Genomic DNA, 21590 nt, shown 5'->3' on the forward strand with positions numbered 1-21590 from the left:
GTTGATCTGTTCCACAGTTCTTCTGGTCTCGATTTTGTTGAGTTCTGCTCGAATCTTTATTAATTCTCTTCTTCTGCAGGGCGTTGGGTCTATGTGCTGTTTTCCTCTACCTCCTTTAGGTGTAAGGTTAGCTTTTCTGTTTGAATTCTTTCCAGTTTTTGGATGGATGCTTGTATTGTGATGCATTTCCCCCTCAGGACTGCTTTTGTTGTATCCCAAAGATTTTGAATGGTTGTATCTTCATTCTCATTAGTTTCCATGAATATTTTAAGTTCTTTCTTAATTTCCTGGTTGACCCTTTCATCTTTTAACAAGATGGTCCTTAACCTCTACGTGTTTGAAGTACTTCCAAACTTCTTGTGATTTAGTTCTAAGTTCAAGGCATTATGTGCTGAGAATATGTAGGGGACGATCCCAATCTTTTGGTTTCAGTTCAGACCTGATTTTTTACCCAGTATGTGGTCCATTCTGGAGAAAGTTCCATGTGCACTTGAGAAGAATATGTATTCAGTTGAGTTTGGATGTAAAGTTCTGTAGATATCTGTGAAATCCATCTGGTCCAGTGTATCATTTAAAGCTCTCTTCTTTGGAGATCTTGTGTTTAGAAGACCTCTCTGTGGAGAGGTCTGCTGTTACCCTAATACTCCTTCCCATAAAAGTCAGGGATTTCTTGTCTCTTGATTCTTTAAGGATCTTCTCTTTATCTTTGGAATTTGCAAGCTTCACTATTAAATGTCAAGGTGTTGAACGGTGTTTGTTGATTTTAGGGGGGCATCTTTCTATTTCCTGGATCTGAATGCCTGTTTCCCTTCCAGATTAGGAAAGTTTTCAGCTAGGATTTGTTCAAATACATATCCTGGACCTCTGTCCCTTTTGGCGCCCTCGGGAACTGCAATTAAATGTATGTTTTTCTTCCTCAGGCTGTCGTTTATTTCCCTTAATCTATCTTCAAGGTATTTTAATTGTTTGTCTCTTTTTCCTTCAGTTTCCCTTTTTGCCATCAACTTATCTTCTATGTTACTCACTTGTTCTTCCACCTTGTTAACCCTCGTTGTTAGGACTTCTAGGTTGGGTTGCATCTGTTTCAATTGATTTTTAATTTCTTCCTGATTAGATCTAAATTCTGCAGTCATGAAGTCTCTTGAGTCCTTTATGCTTTTTTCTAGTGCCACCAGTAGCTGTATAATAGGGCTTCTGAATTGGCTTTCTGACATTGAATTGTAATCCAGATTTTGTAATTCTGTGGAAGAGAGGACTGTTTCTGATTTTTTCTTTTGAGGTGAGGTTTTCTTTCTAGTCATTTTGCTCAGTGCAGAGTGGCCAAAAACTAGTTGTATCGGGAAAAGGAGAAAAAGAGAGTAGAGAAGAAGGAAAGAAAAGAGAAAAAGAAAAATAAAAAAGCAAGAAAAAAGGAAAAAAGAGAAGAAAAAGAAAAAGAAAAAGAAGTAAAGGGAAAAAAGAGTGGGGGAAGCAAACAGAAATCAAAAAGGAAAAAAAAAAACAACCCCACAGGGGAGTATCTTCTGATTCTGTATACTTTAAGTCCCTTGACTTCCCCTGGAACTTGTCCATCTAGTTGGTCTCCTGGGGGAGGTGCTTGTTGTACTGATTTTCAGGTGTTAGCACTTGGGGGAGCTGCTCTGCCTCCTGCCTGGTGCAGGGCTCAGTGGGCGTTGTTTACCCCATGAGGCCCCAGGAGCAACAACCACAGTGGTGGCGGCCAGCTCTGGAGCCCTGGAGTCAGCTCCAGCAGTAACTATGGAGCTCTCAGTCTGCAGGGGCCTGGATGCTCTGGGGTCCGGGCCGCTGCTCTGCTCAGCTCAGGGCAGGAGCGTCCTTGCTGTCCTGGGCCCTCCTGGCCTCTGCCTATCCCGGGGGGAGGCCGGATCCTGGGCTGTGTCCCTGGTGCCCAGTGCTCATGGGCCTGCACTGTTGGATTTGCGTTCCTGGCTGCGCAGCCCCCTCTCCTCGGAGCCACCGCCCAAGCCCTCTGAGATGCTCCCATATCCGCACAGCCCCTTCCGGGGAGAGCTGCCGTGGAGCCCCTCTGAGCTGCTCCCGGGTCAATCCGTGTGCGCTGCAGCCCTTTAGGGAGCTCAACGCACTCTCCCTCTTGCGCAGTTGCTGTGTTAGTGTCCCAGGGATCCTGAAGTCATACCCGCCCTCCTGGGGTATTGCTCTAACTCCCTGCGAGTGCCTTTCTGCCCGGGAAGATTTGTGAAGCTCCTGCTTCTCTGGGATGGAGCTTTCCAGTCCTGGGGGCACTCCCCTAGGCCTTAGCCTGGTGCAGGGCCCCTCCCCTTTGAATGCCTTTTGTTTTTTTAATTTTTTCCCCCATCTTCCTACCTTGATTGAAGCGCGAACTCTTCTCTGTAGCATTCTAGCTGTTCTCTCTTTAAATCTCAGGCTGAATTAGTAGATTTTCAGGATGATTTGAAGGTTATCTAGGTAATTTGGTGGGGACAGGTGATTTGGGAACCTTACTCCTCCGCCATCTTGCCCCTCCTCTATAGATAATTTTTTGTTAGTGGGTAGAATCATCGTTGTATTTGTTGATTTTATATCCTGAATATTCCCTGAAATATTTAATTAATTCCTAGACTTTGTGGAGTTTGTAGACATTGCCCCTGTAACAGATAATATCATATGGAAACAAATAACTTTTCTTCCCTCTATTATTTTTTTATTGCCTAATTTCCCTGGGTAGGTCTTCAACCTGTTGTAGCAGAAAGATTTCTCTTCTGATTTTCTGGTTTGCCTCATCTAATAACTCAGCAAACATAAGACATATCTAAGGGGAGATGCATTTCATTTTCCATGTACATGAGCCATGTAAAATATGACACCCAGACTATGATCGCTGAGGCAGCCCTTCTGTCTGTAAGAAAATAGACATTGTGTTTGTGGATATTTAAGGTCAGGATTTGGGTTTGGCTCCGTGAATGAGTCAGGAACTGACAAGGGTTGTTTGCAGAGCCTTCTAAGCCCTACGTTCCCTACTCTGATTCTGAGGATAGATTTCCTCTCATGATAAGTAGAAGGGGTTAATCCCACCAAAGATTTATTTCCTGCCATCAAGGGGACTCGCTTTCCATGAGTGGACTTCACTTCCTGTAACAGCTTTACTACCAGTGAGTTCATGTGTAAACTATACATAAGATGGAAGAGCTGAGAGATACTGTCAATACCAGGTCATGCCACCAGGATGGTGTAGAAACCCTCTAGAAGAAGGACTGCATATAAGCATATAGATAAAGGGTAAACAATTATTATAGACATTTAAGGGTTTTAGGTAATGGACTCACCAATGGAAACCTCCCTCGTCTTTGGACGGAGAGTAACAGACATAGGTGGGTATTAAGTTGAGGACATGGGGGACCATCGTCTTTCCCAGTGGTGAGGCGCACACCTCACAGCAGTCAGCATAAACAACTCTGGAAGGAGATGGTACCATTCAAATCCCACAGTGTCATCAGAGACACGACTTGGGAAATGCCAGAGGATTATTACTTGGGTTCATGTGTCATTAGGGTCATTCCCTGTTCTGGCTGCTGTAACATTGTACAAGGACTGGATGCATTTAAACAACAGACACTCAGGATGCCTGGGTGGCTCAGTAGTTGAGCATCTGCTTTTGGCTCAGGTCATCCTGGAGTCCATGGTTTGAGTCCTGCATGGGGCTCCCCGCAGGGAGCCTGCTTCTCCCTCTGCCTGTTTCTGCCTCTATCTTTGTTTATCTCATGAATAAATAAACAAAATCTTTTAAAAAAGATAAAGGGACACCTGTGTGGTTCTGAATAGAATTAATGGCAGGAGCATGAAGACTTCCATCATTCTTCCTGCCTGCAGGCATGATCTGGAACATCCAAGTCCTCCTGCCTTGGAGATAGTTACACATGCATGTCCCCAAGTTCTCCAATGAAAGAATAGGGCAGAGTCAGATGAAAATTACTCCCCTGGCTTTTCTGGGTCTCCACCTCAATATCATAGATCATGGACCTCTCAGCCTATTCAGTCATGGGATCCAATGTGCTATGGGCTCTGTCCCTCAGAAAACCCTGACCAGGGTTATTACCCTAACCATGAGCTATTATCTCCTCCTGGGGATAAAGTAAGATAATGTCCCCTCATGGGATAAAGTAGGGTAAAATAATTTCAGAAAGCACCATCCTACAGTGTCCTGAGAAGCAAACTGTTATGAATGAAGCATCATATTGTGAGTTTGGGACAAGAGCTGGGTGAGGATAGTGAACAGCTATGAGATCCTGGAAAAACCTCGTGTTCCAAAAGGGGGGAGACTTGGAATCACATGGGGGGAATCCATCTTATGCTCATCCTGGGTGCAGTTCCTAGGCCTTGAAGTTGGAGAAGTGCAGATGAGATATCTAGATGATATAATCATGTATGTAACACTGGCAGATAGCGTTTTTTAAATAATGAATATTATAATAAAATGTATACATTTCAGGTAAAGTTTTAAATATCACTTCATGTAGAGTTTTTTTTAATTTTTTTTTTATTTATGACAGTCACACACAGAGAGAGAGAGAGAAGCAGAGACACAGGCAGAGGGAGAAGCAGGCTCCATGCACCGGGAGCCTGACGTGGGATTCAATCCCGGGTCTCCAGGATCGCGCCCTGGGCCAAAGGCAGGCGCCAAACCGCTGCGCCACCCAGGGATCCCATGTAGAGTTATGTATATACTGAGTCAACTGTGAGTAATCACATATATTGGTATTTTGTCCATTAATAAATTTTATTGCACAAAAACAGATGCATAATGTAACTAGAGAGAACCCAGCAATAGACCCTCAACTCCTTAGTCAACTCAAATTTGACAAAGCAGACAGGAATATCCTGTGGCAAAAAGGCACAATCTTTTCAATAAATAGGGTGGGAAAATTGGACAGCCTCATGCAAAAGCATAAAATGACCAGTCTTTCACATCACACAGAAATTAAACTTAATGTGAATGAAAGACAAATATGAGCCAGGAATCCATCAAATTCCTAGAGGAGAATAGAGGTAGCAAACTTTTTGACCTTGGCTGCAGCATCTTCTCACCAGACACTTCTCTAAATGAATAAGAAAAAAAAAGCTTAAATGAACTGTTGGGACTTCATCAGGATAAAAACATCTTCACAGCAAAAGGAAACATTCAACAAAACTAAAAGGCAACCTTATGAATGGGAGAAGTTATTTGCAAATGACATATCAGATAAAGGACGAGTATCCAAGATCTATAAAGAACTTATGAACATCACCATGCCAAAAGTACATAATCTAGTCAAGAAATGGGCAGAAGACATAAAGTCTTTTTTCCACAAGGTATAACCATTGTCAACAGAGACTTGAAAAATGCTCCTCGTCACAAGGCATCAGGGAAAATTACATCAAAACCACAATGAGATACCACCTCACACCAGCGAGAATGGCTAAAATAAACAAGACAGGGGACAACAAATGTTGATGAGGATGTGGAGAAGGGGAAGTGTTGGTGGGAAGGCAAGGTGGTCCATCCACTCTGGAAAATATTATTGAGGTTTCTGTCAAAGTTGAAAATAGAGGGATCCTCTCTTCCAGTAACTGCACGACTCTGTATTCACTCCAATGATACTGATGAAGTGTAGTGATGTGGCCCTTACACACCAATCATCATAGCACCCAAATCCACCATAGTCAGACTGTGGAAACAGCCTACATGTCTTCCAACAGATGGATGGATAAAGATGGTGTGGTATACACAGAACAGAATATTCTTCAGCCATCAGAAATGATAAATACCTACCATTTAAAGTAATGTAAAGGAAACAGTAGAGTATCATGCCAAATGAAATAAGTCAACTGGAGAAAGACAATCATCACATGGTTTCACTCATATACGGAATATAAGCAATAGTACAGAAGACCATAAGGGACAATGGAGAAAACGAATGAGCTGAAATCAGAGGAGACAAACTATGAGAGACTTTCAACTCTGAGTAAGAAAACTGAGGGTCACTGTAGGGGAGGTGGGGGGGATAGGTAACTGGTTGATGGGCATTAAGGAGGGCATGTGATGAGATGAGCACTGGCTGTTATAGGCATCTGAGGAATTACTGAACACAACATTGAAACTTATGATTTAGTATTTGTCTGCTAATTGAATTTAAATAAAATTTTAAAAGGATGAAATCTGATGATTTACATTGACATGGATGGAAATGGAGGATATTGTACTTAGAAAAATAAGTCAATTATAGAAAGACAATTTTCATGACTGAACTCATATGCAGAATCTAAAAAAGCACAGGGATTCATAAGTGAAGGAGTAACACAGAATGGGAAGAAATTAGAAAAAGAGACAAAATGTGAGAGATTCTTAAGTATAAGAACCAGTGTGAGGGCCACTGTAGGGAGTGGGGGGACGGGATAACTGGGTTATGGGCAATAAGGTGGGCACGTGATGTGATGAGCACTGGGTGTTTATGAATCTGATGAATTATTGAATGCTCCTTATGAAACTGATGATGTAATATTTCTGTGGTACTTGCATTTAAATAAAAACATAAAATATGTAGAAAAATAACTACTTTTTATTTTCATGCCAGTTAGTTAACAGACTGTGTGATATTAGTTACCCGTATGCATGTAGTGATTCAATACCTCCATATATCACTTGTGCTCATCAGAATACTGTCTCCTTCATTCCCATCCGATTTGTAATTACCCACCCTCATCTCTTCTGGTAACTCTCACGTTGTTCCCTGTGTTAGTAGTCTGTTTGATGGTTTGCTTCTTTCTCTTTTCCCCTTTGATCATTTTTTTTTGTTTCTTAAATTCCACTTATGAGTGAAATCATACGGTGTTCTGTCTTTTTCTGAATGACTTTTTTCACATAGCATAGTACCCTCTAGATCTATGCATGTTGTTGCAAATGGCATGATTGATGCATCGTATCTATCTGTCAATCTATCTATCCATCTATTTATCCATCCATCTATCCATCTATCACATCATCTTTTTTCTTTCATAGGTACTTAATATCACTTGATTACTATGTAGTGTATTATGTGTTCATTGTATTTTTATTTTCAGACGTAGAATTTAGTGATTCCTCAGCTGCATAAACACCAAGTGCTCATCACATCACATGCCATCCTCATGCCCATCACCAGTGACCCATCTCCCCACTGTCTGCTCTCTGCTAACCCTCAGTTTCTTGCCTAGAGTTGAGTGTCTCTCATGTTTTGTCTCCCTCTCTGTTTTCATCTAATTTTCCTCCTCCTCTATGTTCATCAGTTTCATTTCTTAAATTTAACAAGAGTGAAATCATATGATATTTGTCTTTCTCTGAATCCACTCTCACCACTGTTGTACAACATAGACCTGGATGTCCAGTCTCAGCAAGCAGACAACAAAAATAAAAGACATCCAAATTGGTCATGAAGAAGTCAAACCTGACTCTTTGCAAATGACATGACTGTGTATGTAGGAAACACAAAAGACTCAACCCCCAAATTACTAGAACTGATACAGGAATGCAGCAATCCTGTAGGATGTAAAATCAGCTCACAAAATTTAATCCCAAATCTTTCCATTAACCATGATGCAGAAGAAACAGAAATCAAAGCACAGATCATATTTATAATTGCTCCAAAAACCATAAGATACCTAGGAATAAACCTCACCCATAAGGTACAGGATTTGCACTCTGAGAAGTGTAGAACACTTACCGAAGTAGTTGAAGAAGACACAAGGAAATGGAAAAATTCCATGCCCATGGAACGGAAGAATAAATATTGTTAAAATGTCTATGCTACTTAGAGAAGTCTACACATTCAATGCAATCCCCATCGAAATACCATGTTCTCCAGTGTAGTTAACACACTGTGTAATATTGAGTGTACAATATAGTGATGACACTTCCACCCATCCCCCACTGCTCCTTAGGACCAGTGCTCTCCCTTATCCCGATCTGCTTGTCTGTCGGGCCCTCCCACCTCCCCTTTACTAACCATCAATATGTTTTCCATATTGAAGAGTCCATTTCCTGGTTTGATTCAGTGTATTTTTTTCCTTTGCTCATTGTTTCGCTTCATGAATTTTGTATATGACTGAATCATATGGTATTGGTCTTGCTCTGACTTAGTTAACTTTACACGCTCTAGTTATGTACTTGTTGCTGTAAATGTCAAGGTTTCATTCTTCTTTATGTATGTCCCACATCCCTGTATCCTTTCATCATTAATGGACAGTTGGTCTGCTTCATAAATTGACTATTGCAAGTAATGCTGTCATAAATAAAGGGATGCAAGCTTCCCTTCGAATTACTATTTTGTGTTTTCTGCAAAACTACCGTGTACCACAATTGCTGTATCATATATTAGTTCTATTTTTCTAATTTTCGGAGGAATATCTGTTTTATGTAAAGTCGGGATTTAGGTTATTGCCATTATGGGTTGTCATTTTGGGGGAATCCATGGTGTGTCATGGTGAATGCCATGTGAGATGGAGTTGAGTTTTTGCAGATGTGGTTTTGGACTGTATTTTCCTAGGCAGTCTTTGAATCTGTGGTTAATAACTTATGTGGTAAAAAGGAATGAGATGTTTGATAATTTTAGAGAATTTCATATTACCACTATGAGGGCGACACTGGATAGCAACATCAGAGAGAGAGTGGCATTCACTCTCTGTTCACCTCGTGACTCTAGATATGGGGGACTGAAGACCCCACATCTGTGAGTGGCTACACTCTGTGAACTGGGCAAGGAAACCCTCCTGATCAGGTGCAGCCAGTTTCCTGTATAAAATCCAGGTCTCCTTCTGGTTCGTGTGTCTAACTAAACCCTGATGGATGTACATGGATGGATGGAAAACCCCCAAGAGACAGAGAGAGAATTTGCAGTAACAAGGAAAGCTACTTACTAAAGGTGTCATTGCCACCTGAGCCTGGTGTGCATGTGGTTCTCTGCAGCTCTGATGGGATCATTCGGGAAACCTATCAGTGAAAGTTGGAGACAGCCCTACAAACTGGTTCCAGGATGTCCAAACAGAACCCATGACTATCCTCAGGATGACTGTGATGAGAGCAAGGACCGTCCACAGAAGGTCCCTCATCTGAGGTATCACAAGGTTCCTGCCATCTACTTGATGTCCTCAAACTTGTGAGTTCTTTCCCTCCAGGTGTTGTATTGTCATGGGTTCTATTGGATGTTAAATTTAGCCTCTCTCAGTAAGGTGTAGAGAACTGCTTCTCCTGGGAAGAGTGGTTACTGGGACATACTCTGTGGTATAAACCTCTGCTCTGTCGTCTGACAGTGAAAATGAAGATCCTCTTCTGTTGCAGCTAAAGTCTGATATGATGTCCACACTTTTTTCCAACTATTCTCAGTTTGAATCACTAGTGAGATTGCCATTTGTCTGATAATTTGTCCAAGGAGCCACTTTTGGGATTCATGGATGGTGTCAGGTGGTGAAGACTAGGGTACAGCTCCTGGTAAACAGGCATCCTCAAGCTTGATATTGTTCCCTACAGAGGAACGGGAGGTGTACGGGAATGCCAGCTGACACTTTCCATGATTCCTGCAGGTGGAGCAGCACCATGTGTGAACTAGCCTGGTTGAAGAGCTCAGGATGACCCCACAGAGGCAGGATGTGGAAGATCGTGTATCTGGATAGGCTGCCTGTGAGGTGTGGGCATAGGTGGCAGCTGTGTTTCAAAGTCCGGGCCACCTGGCACCATAATGATAATCAACACATTTTACTTAATTAATGTCATCTACTGGTTAGTAATAAATTTTATAAGTGCAAAAAACTGAGACCTAGATCCCAATGGTTATGATCTTTTTTTTCTTTTATTTATTATTTATGATAGTCACAGAGAGAGAGAGAGAGAGAGAGAGAGAGGCAGAGACATAGGCAGAGGGAGAAGCAGGCTCCAAGCACCGGGAGCCCGACGTGGGATTTGATCCTGGGTCTCCAGGAGGTTATGATCTTTTGAAGCATAATTTCTCCCTTTCTATGTGAGTGCAGAATGATGATTAAATTATTCTGAAATCTTAAAAAAATTACAATCATAGAAATTTCTTTGTCCATTGTTGCAAATGCTTATATTTTTATTTTAGAGAGATCACATGTTCAGAATCTTATAATTTTTGAAGTGTAAAAAGCAGTAGTGTTAAGCATCTGCACCACATGATTTCATCTTGAACTGCCTCTAAATGAGCCTCATTGATTCCACAGCATGGACATGTGGGTCAGGCCTTCCAAGGTCACAACCTCGGGAACTAACCAGAATCGTATCCCTGATAGGACATCCTCTGAATCTTTGCAAGAGCTTCCAGGTTTATGGATATAATTGAGTTGAGTAGAGATAAAGATGATATGTTAATGTTTAAAAGGTGCTATGTTCTCTTCTATCCGCTTGTAAGAAGCAAATATGCAGCAGGACAATTAAGGGGAATTTAAAACACAAGGATATTCCAAATCCACAAGTTTTAAAAAGGCAAACCACACTAAAAATGGAAAACAAGCCTTAAAAACTAAGGAATTATTCTATTTCTCAGTAAGACACTCTATAGAAGATAAGTAGGAATTTGCATTCTTGATTAATTATTCAATTTCAGCATCACAGAAGTGGAAATTAGCAAATCTATGAATAACGTCAGATTTGTTTCATAGAAAAAGCCTCCTGTATTATGCTATGAAATTCAGGAGAATAAATACAAATTCAAGGTGTAGTTATTTTAAAGTTTTTACGTCAATTAAAATGGAGATGACATCCAGTGTAACATTCATTTCCGGTGTGCAATAGAGCTATTGATCATTTCCATTCATCGTCCAGTGTCCATGAGGACATGTGCACTTCCTAATCCCCATCTGATATGTCACCCGGCCCCCACTTACCTCCATGTAATAACCATCAGTTTAATCTCTATAATGTAGAGACTATTTTTTGGTCTTTGTATCAATTTTCCCCCTTTTTTCCTTTGATTTCTTTCTAAAATTCAATATAAGACTTAAATCGTACAGTATTTGTCTTTTTCTGACTGACTCATGTCACGTAGCTTTATACTTGCTACCTCCATCGCCATACTTGCATATGGTTAGATTTCATTCTATTTATTTCATTAATTTCTATTTATTTCATTCATTCTATTTAGATTCTATTCTATTTATGCATGATTTCAATGTTTTGGCTAATGTAGTTAATAGTGCTGCAAATACTGAGGTGAATACATTCCTTTAAAATTAGTAGTTTTGTAGTCATATGGTAAATACCCAATAGAGCAGTTGCTGGATCACAAGGTAGGTCAACTTTTATCTATTTGAGGCACCACTATATTATTTGCAGGAGCAGCTGCACCCCTGAGCAGCCACATTTCATGACCAGAGAATCCTGCAGGGCCTCAGTTCTAGTGGAGGTGGGATCAGGTGTAAATTAATAAGCATAGCAGAGCACATCCTGTCAAAACTCACCACATTCATATATATATAAGAAGATACATAAATGACAAATGAACAGAAGAAAAAATTGTTGACATCATAAATCCTTAGGGGATTGCAGTTAAAATTGCTTCTTGCTTGTTAAAAGGGTAAATTTGAAAGACTGAACGCAAAGACTGATGCCATGCGCTGGCAAAAGTGTGAAAACTGGAATACTCATGCACTCCTGGTGGGTATGCAAAAGCAAAAAAATAATTTTATTTATTTTTTTAAATTTTTTATTTATTTATGATAGTCACAGAGAGAGAGAGAGAGGCAGAGACATAGGCAGAGGGAGAAGCAGGCTCCATGCATCGGGAGCCCGACGTGGGATTCGATCCCAGGTCTCCAGGATCGTGCCCTGGGCCAAAGGCAGGCGCCAAACCACTGCATCACCCAGGGATCCCCAAAAAAATCATTTTAGATCACTTGGTAGTTTCTTAATAAGTTAAACATTCACCTATCCTATGACTCAGGCATTTTACTTTGAGATATAACACAAGAGAAGGGAAAAATACATATATACCTATTAAATTATGCACAAATATTCTAGCAACTTTATTTGCAATGCCAAGATGAGGTACCTAAGGGCCCTTAACAGATGAGTGGATAAACAAATGGTATATCCACGTTAAAGATATTATGCAGCAATAGAGCAAAATAATTATGTAAGCATCACTGAAGAATCTCAAAATAATTACAAATCATGAAACCAGGAAAAAAAATCTGAATATTTTGTGACTCAGATCATATAAAATTCTAGAAAATACAAACTAATTTACTATAAATGAAGGTAAGTCAAAGGTTGCCTGTAGAGAGAAAAGACAGATTATAAAATTATATGAGGCAAAATAGGGGTGATAGACATGTTCACAATCATGATTATGATCCAGTTTTGTGGGTTTATACATATGGCAAAACTTAAACTGTACACCTCAAATAGGTGCACTATATTGCATGACAACTACACCTGGATAAAGTTCTACAAGATAGTTCCAAAACCCCACAAAACCCCCCACAAAACCCTGTATCTCTCACTCTTTTCATAAAACCAGGTTTGGTAGCCCTATATTGACTCTATCTCTTTCCTAATGACCTTGGAGGAGCAGTCTTGCCTTAGTGGTAGCAAATATTTATGAGCAATTAAATCTATCTCAAAGTCAATGGGAATGCTGGCTAGGCCACAGAGCCACATCGAGGAACTAAGGGATCTCCTTTCTCTGCTTGTTTTCCTATCTGTGTAGAAATGACCTTTAAGTGAACATACCCTAAAGACTATGGGAATCCACAAAACCAAGAGTTTATTTTCTTTGACAAAGATCTCAGCCACAAAAGATGCACATACATGGAGATCCTGAGAATTTCTGTGCACACTGATCCTGCAGTCACAGTCATTGGATCATTTGTTGATGCAATGTTAGAAGGGGCACACGCCATCTACTTTGCTGGAGTCTTCTCTGCTGCAGTGTTACTGTACCAATTATGGTTTCTCCGGGGCCTTGAATTCTCACCATGACACTAGCCTAGTGAATTCTGGGAATTAGGAGACATGGCTCATTCATAGGATCTAGAGTATAGATTCCCCTGAACACTACTGACCATTATGTGACATCCACTGTGAAAAAGAAAATTAATGTATTTCTCAGAAGCACTGAAGGTTGTCACACCTTCCTGACTTTCCACGGTGTTCTCTGCCCCCCCCCAAATCCTGATAGCCAGTCCACAAATTAGGATAAGGCCCTGCTGTCTTTCCTAGGAGACCTCAGGCAACAATGTAAATTAGGCCAAAGCTGGAAAGAGCTATTTTCTTTCATCAGACGGTCATCTCTGAGGTACAAAAACACTGGGAACCCTTAGAAAGCTGTTTGCTCCTTAATGCTGACAAAGCCCAGCTCTTTTCAAATCACTTCACACAGTGAATAGAAATCTAAGATCAAAGGTGGCTTAAATAATCTCTTTATTATGGCAAAGTCCAATGCAATATGAAGCAGGAAGTTCCCAGGTTGGTAACTTGGAAGATAGGAAAATCCAAGAGGAGTATCACACATAACTAGCACATCCTGGAAAATGTGGTCCTTCTTGGCAAGTTACCAGCAGAACTCAGATTGGGTCCACTGGGCCATGCCCTAACTTCTACAAGAGAAGAGAATGAAGACCCTATAAGGGCTAAGACTAACATGATTTCCTCCAGCAAAAGGAGAGGCAAAGAGGTCAGCTTCCCTGAGCACATTGCAGGAGTATATAATGTATCTGATGCACACTGTGTGAACCTGCTGAGTGGCAGATGTGACAAAACACTTCCACAAAAACCGAGACTGACATAAATCTGGCAAGAGCCCTGGACAGGTTAGAAAGTTTAACACAACTCCTTACATATTCACACATTCTTCAACTAAAGGGAGATATCCTCACTGTGGATTTTCAGTAGTATGGGCTTAAATTCAGGTAGATGGCTTCCTCACAACTTCTTTCCTCCAGTGTAATTATCTTAAAGGAAACTGCACATCCCTGTACATCTAAGGCCTTTCTGTAGTATGAAGTCTCTGGTGTTGAATGAGGTCAGATTTGGAGCTAAAGGATTTTCCACATTGTCTGCACTCAATAGGCCTCTTTCCAGTGTGAACTCTCCGGTGTTGAATAAGGCTGGAGCTATGGCTAGAGGATTTTCCACATCCCCCACACTCATAAAGCCTTTCTCTGGAGTGGGCTTTCCAATGTGAACTGAAACTGGAGCTCTGCTTAAAGGATTTCCCACATTCACTTCACTGATGAGGCCTTTCTCCAGTGTGAACTCTCCTGTGGTAAATGAGACTGAAGTTTTGGCTAAAAGACTTCCCACATTCACTGCACTCCTAAGGCCTTTCTCCAGTGTGAACTCTCTGATGTTGAATGAGGTTGGATCTTTGGCTGAAAGATTTTCCACATTCCCTGCATTCATAAGGCTTCTCTCCAGTGTGAACTTTCCTATGGCCATTGAGGCTGTAGCTTTGGCTAAAGGGTTTCCCACATTCATTGCACTCATATGGCCTTTCTCATGTGTGAATTCTCTGATGAATAATGAAACTGGAATAATTGGTAAAGAGTTTCCCACATTCACTACATTCATAAGGCCTTTCTCGAGTGTGGACTTTCTGGTGCTGAATGAGGTTACATCTTTGGGTACAGGCATTCCCACATTTTCCACACTCATAAAGTCCTTCTCTAGTGATGACTCTCTGGTCCTGAGCAAGTATGTCTGTGCAGCTGAAAGCTTTATTGCATTCTCCACAGGTGTGATGACTTTTTTCACTGTGAAAGACAGCCTCACACTCATTGTTTGGCTTCTCCCCAGTAGGAGTGACCTGTTGGAGAAATCCCATGCTGGCTAAGAAGTCCTTCCTTGTCTCCTCAATGGGAAAGAGCTTCCCTGACACATGGACTGTACAGTTCTTTATAAATGAACCTCTGGGAGGATGAGGGGCAAGATGGCGGAAGAGTAGGGTCTCCAAATCACCTGTCTCCACCAAATTACCTAGAAAACCTTCAAATTATCTGAAAATCTATGAATTCGGCCTGAGAATTAAAGAGAGAACAGCTGGAATGCTACAGTGAGAAGAGTTTGCGCTTCTATCCAGGTAGGAAGATGGGAAAAAAAGAAATAAAGAAACAAAGGCATCCAAGGGGGAGGGGCCCTGTGAGGAGCCGGGCTGAGGATGGGGCGAGTGTCCCCAGGACAGGAGAGCCCCGTCCCGGAGACGCAGGAGCTGCACCAACATTCCCGGGTGGAAAGGGGCTCCCAGGGACTTGGAGCAGGACCCCAGGAGGGCGAGGATGCCCTCGGGTTCCCTGGGACAGTAACAGAGCAACTGCACCCCCAGGAGAGTGCACCGAACTCCCTAAGGGCTGCAGCGTGCACGGCGGGACCAGAGCAGCTCGGAGGGACTCGGGTGGCGGCTCCGTGGAGGGGGCTGTGGGGCCTCAGGAGCAGCTCAGAGGGGCTCTGGCAGAGGAAGAGGCTCCGTGCGAAAGGGGCTGCGTGGTTCCAGGAGCAGCTCGGAGGGGCTCAGGTAGAGGAAGAGGATCCATGCAGAGGGGGCTGCGCGGTTCCAGGAGCAGCTCGGAGGGGCTCGGGTGGCGGCTCCGTGGAGGGGGCTGCGTGGCCAGGACTGCGAATCCAACAGCACAGAACCTGGAGCACAGGGCGCCGGGACACAGCCCAGGATCCGGCCTCCCCCCAGGCAGGCAGAGGCTGGGAGAGCCCAGGACAGCAAGGACGCTCCTGCTCCGAGCTGAGCAAATCAGCGGCCCCCCCCAGAGCCTCCAGGCCCTGCAGACGGAGAGCTCTGGAGTTCCTGCGGGAGCTGACTCCAGGGCTCCAGAGCTGGCCCCGCCACTGAGGTTGTGCCTCCTGGGGCCTCACAGGGTGAAGAACCCCCACTGAGCCCAGCACCAGACAGGAGCACAGCATCTCCCCAAACTGCTAACACCTGAAAATCAGCACAACAGGCCCCTCCCCCAGAAGACCAGCTAGACGGACAATTTCGAGGTGAAGCCAAGGGACTTAAAGTACACAGAATCAGAAGATACTCCCCCGTGGTTCTTTTTTTGTTTTGTTTTGTTTTGTTTTCCTGTTTGATTTGTTTCCTTCCCCCACCCTCTTTTTTTACCCTTTCTTTCTTTTTCTTTCTCTTTTTCTTCTTTTTTTTGTTTTTTTTTCTTCCTTTTTTCCCCTCTTTCTCTTTTCTCTCCTTCTTTCTCTCCTCTCTTTTTCTCCTTTTCCCAATACAACTTGCTTTGGCCACTCTGCACTGAGCAAAATGACTAGAAGGAAAACCTCACCTCAAAAGAAAGAATCAGAAACAGTCCTCTCTCCCACAGAGTTACAAAATCTGGATTACAATTCAATGTCAGAAAGCCAATTCAGAAGCACTATTATACAGCTACTGGTGGCTCTAGAAAAAAGCATAAAGGACTCAAGAGACTTCATGACTGCAGAATTTAGATCCAATCAGGCAGAAATTAAAAATCAATTGAATGAGATGCAATCCAAACTAGAAGTCCTAACAACGAGGGTTAACCAGGTGGAAGAATGAGTGAGTGACATAGAAGACAAGTTGATAGCAAAGAGGGAAAATGAGGAAAAAAGAGACAAACAATTAAAAGACCGTGAAGATAGATTAAGGGAAATAAACGACAGCCTGAGGAAGAAAAACTTAAGTTTAATTGGTGTTCCCGAGGGCGCCGAAAGGGACAGAGGGCAAGAATATGTATTTGAACAAATTCTAGCTGAAAACTTTCCTAATCTGGGAAGGGAAACAGGCATTCAGATCCAGGAAATAGAGCGATCCCCCCCTAAAATCAATAAAAACCGTTCAACACCTCGACATTTAATAGTGAAGCTTGCAAATTCCAAAGATAAAGAGAAGATACTTAAAGCAGCAAGAGACAAGAAATCCCTGACATTTATGGGGAGGAGTATTAGGGTAGCAGCTGACCTCTCCACAGAGACCCTGCAAGCCAAAAACTGCTGGTAGGATATATTCAGTGTCCTAAATGAGAAGAACATGCAACCAAGAATACTTTATCCAGCAAGGCTCTCATTCAAAATGGAAAGAGAGATAAAGAGCTTCCAAGACAGGCAGGAACTGAAAGAATATGTGACCTCCAAACCAGCTCTGCAAGAAATTTTAAGGGTGACTCGTAAAATTCCCCTTTAAGAAGTTCAGTGGAACATTCCACAAAAACAAGGACTGAATAGATATCATGATGACACTAAACTCATATCTCTCAATAGTAACTCTGAATTTGAATGGGCTTAATGACCCCATCAAAAGGTGCAGGGTTTCAGACTGGATAAAAAAGCAGGACCCATCTATTTGCTGTCTACAAGAGATTAATTTTAGACAGAAGGACACCTACAGCCTGAAAATAAAAGGTTGGAGAACCATGTACCATTCAAATGGTCCTCAAAAGAAAGCAGGGGTAGCCAGCTTTATATCAGATAAACTAAAATTTACCCCAAAGACTGTAGTGAGAGATGAAGAGGGACACTATATCATACTTAAAGTATCTATTCAACAAGAGGACTTAACAATCCTCTATATATATGCACCGAATGTGGGAGCTGCCAAATATATAAATCAATTATTAACCAAAGTGAAGAAATACTTAGATAACAATACACTTATACTTGGTGACTTCAATCTAGCTCTTTCTACCCCCGATAGGTCTTCTAAGGACAACATCACCAAAGAAACGAGAGCTTTAAATGATACACTGGACCAGATCGATTTCACAGATATCTACAGAACTTTACATCCAAACTCAACTGAATACACATTCTTCTCAAGTGCACATGGAACTTTCTCCAGAATAGACCACATATTGGGTCACAAATCGGGGCTGAACTGATACCAAAAGATTGGGATCGTCCCCTGAATATTCTCAGACCATAATGCCTTGAAATTAGAACTAAATCAGAACAAGAAGTTTGGAAGGACCTCAAACACGTGGAGGTTAAGGACCATCCTGCTGAAAGATGAAAGGGTCAACCAGGAAATTAAGGAAGAATTAAAAAGATTCATGGAAACTAATAATAATGAAGATACAACCGTTCAAAATCTTTGGGATGCAGCAAAAGCAGTCCTAATTAAGAAATACATTGCATTACAAGTATCCATTCAAAAACTGGAAAGAACTCAAATACAAAAGCTAACCTTACACATAAAGGAGCTAGAGAAAAAACAGCAAATAGATCCTACACCCAGCAGAAGAAGAGAGTTAATAAAGATTCGAGCAGAACTCAACGAAATCGAGACCAGAAGAACTGTGGAACAGATCAACAGAACCAGGAGTTGGTTCTTTGAAAGAATTAATAAGATTGATAAACCATTAGCCAGCCTTATTAAAAAGAAGATAGAGAAGACTCAAATTAATAAAATCATGATGAGAAAGGAGAGATCACTACCAACACCAAGGAAATACAAACGATTTTAAAACCATATTATGAACAGCTATACGCCAAATCATTAGGCAATCTAGAAGAAATGGACGCATTCCTGGAAAGCCACAAACTACCAAAACTGCAACAGGAAGAAACAGAAAACCTTAACAGGCCAATAACCAGGGAGGAAATTGAAGCAGTTATCAAAAACCTCCCAAGACACAAGAGTACAGGGCCAGATGGCTTCCCAGGGGAATTTTATCAAACGTTTAAAGAAGAAACCATATCTATTCTCCTAAAGCTGTTTGGAAAGATCGGAAGAGATGGAGTACTTCCAAATTCATTCTGTGAGGCCAGCATCACCTTAATTTCAAAACCAGACAAAGACCCGACCAAAAAGGAGAATTACAGACCAATACCCCTGATGAACATGGATGCAAAAATTCTCAACAAGATACTGGCCAATAGGAAAATTATTCACCATGACCAATTAGGATTTATCCCTGGGACACAAGGTTGGTTCAACACCCATAAAACAATCAATGTGATTCATCATATCAGCAAGAGAAAAACCAAGAACCATATGATCCTCTCATTAGATGCAGAGAAAGCATTTGACAAAATACAGCATCCATTTCTGATCAAAACTCTTCAGAGTGTAGGGATAGAGGGAACATTCCTCAACATCTTAAAAGCCATGTACGAAAAACCCACAGCAAATATCATTCTTAATGGGGAAGCACTGGGAGCCTTTCCCCTAAGATCAGGAACAAGACAGGGATGTCCACTCTCACCACTGCTATTCAACATAGTACTAGAAGTCCTAGCCTCATAAATCAGACAACAAAAAGATATTAAAGACATTCAAATTGGCAAAGAAGAAGTCAAACTGTCCCTCTTCACCGATGACATGATACTCTACATAGAAAACCCAAAAGTCTCCACCCCAAGATTGCTAGAACTCATACAGCAATTCGGTAGCCTGGCAGGATACAAAATCAATGCCCAGAAATCAGTGGCATTTCTACACACTAACAATGAGACTGAAGAAAGAGAAATTAAGGAGTCAATCCCATTTACAATTGCACACCAAAGCATAAGATACCTAGGAATAAACCTAACCAAAGATGTAAAGGATCTATACCCCCAATACTATAGAACACTTCTGAAAGAAATTGAGGAAGGCACAAAGAGATGGAAAAATATTCCATGCTCATGGATTGGCAGAATTAGTATTGTGAAAATGTCAATATTACCCAGGGCAATATACACGTTTAATGCAATCCCTATCAAAATACCATGGACTTTCTTCAGAGAGTTAGAACAAATTATTTTAAGATTTGTGTGGAATCAGAAAAGACCCCGAATAGCCAGGGGAATTTTAAAAAAGAAAACCATATCTGGGGGCATCACAATGCCAGATTTCAGGTTGGACTACAAAGCTGTGGTCATCAAGACAGTGTGGTACTGGCACAAAAACAGACACAGGGATCAATGGAACAGAATAGAGAACCCAGAAGTGGACCCTGAACTTTATGGTCAACTAATATTCGATAAAGGAGGAAAGACTATCCATTGGAAGAAAGACAGTCTCTTCAATAAATGGTGCTGGGAAAATTGGACATCCACATGCAGAAGAATGAAACTAGACCACTCTCTTTCACCATACACAAAGATAAACTCAAAATGGAAGAAAGATCTAAATGTGAGACAAGATTCCATCAAAATCCTAGAGGAGAACACAGGCAACACCCTTTTTGAACTCGGCCACAGTAACTTCTTGCAAGATACATCCACGAAGGCAAAAGAAACAAAAGCAAAAATGAACTATTGAGACTTCATCAAGATAAGAAGCTTTTCCACAGCAAAGGATACAGTCAACAAAACTAAAAGACAACCTACAGAATGGGAGAAGATATTTGCAAATGACATATCAGATAAAGGGCTAGTTTCCAAGATCTATAAAGAACTTATTAAACTCAACACCAAAGAAACAAACAATCCAATCATGAAATGGGCAAAAGACATGAAGAGAAAGCTCACAGAGGAAGACATAGACATGGCCAACATGCATATGAGTAAATGCTCTGCATCACTTGCCATCAGGGAAATACAAATCAAAACCACAATGAGATACCACCTCTCACCAGTGAGAATGGGGAAAATTAACAAGGCAGGAAACAACAAATGTTGGAGATGATGCGGAGAAAAGGGAACCCTCTTACACTGTTGGTGGGAATGTGAACTGGTGCAGCCACTCTGGAAAACTGTGTGGAGGTTCCTCAAAGAGTTAAAAATAGACCTGCCCTACGACCCAGCAATTGCACTGTTGGGGATTTACCCCAATGATTCAGATGCAGTGAAACTCTGGGACACCTGCACCCCGATGTTTATAGCAACAATGGCCACAATAGCCAAACTGTGGAAGGAGCCGTTGTGTCCATCGAAAGATGAATTGATAAAGAAGATGTGGTTTATGTATACAATGGAATATTACTCAGCTATTAGAAATGACAAATACCCACCATTTTCTTCAACGTGGATGGAACTGGAGGATATTATGCTGAGTGAAGTAAGTCAATTGGAGAAGGACAAACATTATATGTTCTCATTCATTTGGGGAATATAAATAATAGTGAAAGGGAATATAAGGAAAGGGAGAAGAAATGTGTAGGAAATATCAGAAAGGGAGACAGAACGTAAAGACTGCTAACTCTGGGAAATGAACTAGGGGTGGTAGAAGGGGAGGAGGGCGGGGGTGGGAGTGAATGGGTGACGGGCACTGGGGGTTATTCTGTATGTTAGTCAATTGAACACCAATAAAAAATAAATTAAAAAAATAAAAAATAAAAAAAATAAATTAACCTCTGTCAACATGACTTCTAACGGGTATCTCTCTACTGTGCTGCCCCTGGTATTGTTGAAGGTTGGCAGCTACAGAGAATTGTTTCTTACATGTATATGATTTTTCCCGAAGATTTGTTCCCTGGTGTTCAGCCAAATGCAAAATGTTTCTCAAGATCGAGCCATGCAGGTCAAAGGGCTGAACCTTCTGGGGAAATGAACCTGACCTAAGAGTCCCAATCTGCGACACTCCTACAGAAATGCTCTCTTTGGAAGGTACCTCCTCATCTTCCACTCCAGGCCAACAACCTAGTGAGCATGTGAGTACAAAGTTCTCCGGCATCACTCATGGTACAGG

At 41.6% G+C, this 21590-nt stretch overlaps 2 pseudogenes and 1 gene segment (V, D, J or C); all 3 read right to left on the reverse strand.

Moving 5' to 3' along the window:
- LOC144321274 (immunoglobulin heavy variable 3-74-like) overlaps nt 1-21590 on the reverse strand; it is a 182744-nt gene that overhangs the window by 34021 nt on the left and 127133 nt on the right.
- Nucleotides 1-21590, reverse strand: part of LOC144321313 (immunoglobulin heavy variable 3-23 pseudogene) — a 116005-nt pseudogene that overhangs the window by 3988 nt on the left and 90427 nt on the right. The gene's annotated exons all lie outside the window — the stretch shown is intronic.
- LOC144320223 (uncharacterized) lies at nt 13983-21590 on the reverse strand (annotated as a pseudogene).

This window comes from Canis aureus, chromosome 9, assembly GCF_053574225.1.
Source record: "Canis aureus isolate CA01 chromosome 9, VMU_Caureus_v.1.0, whole genome shotgun sequence".
NCBI lineage: Eukaryota > Metazoa > Chordata > Mammalia > Carnivora > Canidae > Canis > Canis aureus.